Below are 1,268 nucleotides of genomic sequence, written 5' to 3' on the forward strand. Positions count from 1 at the left end.
GAAGAAAAGATAATAATGCCAAGTCTATTGCAAATAATAACAGCTGCTGAGTGAGTCACGAAAAAAGGCGTCGGCACGGTGTGACTCACCTGACGGAGACTGAGAAAATGAATTGCGAGAACCATGTCAGATGAAGATTATTTAGATAAATAAGCCACGAATGGGCACTGGGAATAATCAAAAGGACCCAAGTGGGTGGTGAAAGAAGAAGGGAAACACTGGAATAGGATTGGCTTGGCTATGGGTTAGTTAAAGATTGGAAGCAAACGCTGAGATCGCCAATTGGAGCTAAAATAGTGGTGTTTGGTGCTGGTGGTTAAAAAAGCATGGGCAGAACACAGGGGATCAGGTAACAAAATACAGCAATAATAAATGGCCGTCAATATGGTGAATAGAAAATAGAAAAAACAATGGAAATAAAATGATCAGTCATCAACCATGATCCTAGGTTACAAAAAATCATGCATCTCATGGTCAGAGTTCAGACCTTGAGTGGTACATCGCAACAAACAAATGAGTTTGGCTTCCATTTGACGCAATTTAAGTTGTAGATGTTCTAGAATAAACCTATCCAGCTCATGTAGTAGTAATATTGAAAATACTTTGTAGGAGGCATACACAAGAGCAATCGGATGATAATTGGACGGTTTTGACCGGTTCCTTTTTTCATATATAGGTATTATTTTAGAAGTAAGCCACAAACGAGGGACACATTTGGTGTTAAAGATTTTCTCAAACTTTACTTTAAGGATGCCTGCCCAAAAAATAGCATTAGTTTTAATTACGCTAGCCGGAATTCCGTCCGGACCGGAGGCCTTAGAAAAGTTAAGTTTGTTTATTGCCCAAACAATGTCTTCTGCTGGCTATTGAATATGTGCTATAGAGGAAACTTTTGCAATTGTAAAGGAAATCATAGAATGTAATACTGGAATTTTAAATGCATAAGCGTGTCCATGTGTCAGCTGAAATGGCTGAGTTCATAGTGACAGGAGTCTAAGTAGTAATGGCTTTCATCATTGACCATATAGACTTAGAATCGTATTCACAAAGATGGTATATCGTAGCCTGATTATCAGCGATGTACAGATTATACGGAAGCACCTTAATGGAATTCTTCTATGTATGTCTGAAGGATGGATATTTTCAATTTGATAACGTTTTCCAATGACAGGAACTGCCTCACGATCTCCCTGAGTCTTTTATTTTTACCCTGTTTTAAGATCGCAACTTCCCGAAGATAGTTGTATTTATGTGGGTGGGAGCATAAT

This window comes from Ambystoma mexicanum, chromosome 3q, assembly GCF_040938575.1.
Source record: "Ambystoma mexicanum isolate Mex_15411 chromosome 3q, UKY_AmexF1_1, whole genome shotgun sequence".
NCBI lineage: Eukaryota > Metazoa > Chordata > Amphibia > Caudata > Ambystomatidae > Ambystoma > Ambystoma mexicanum.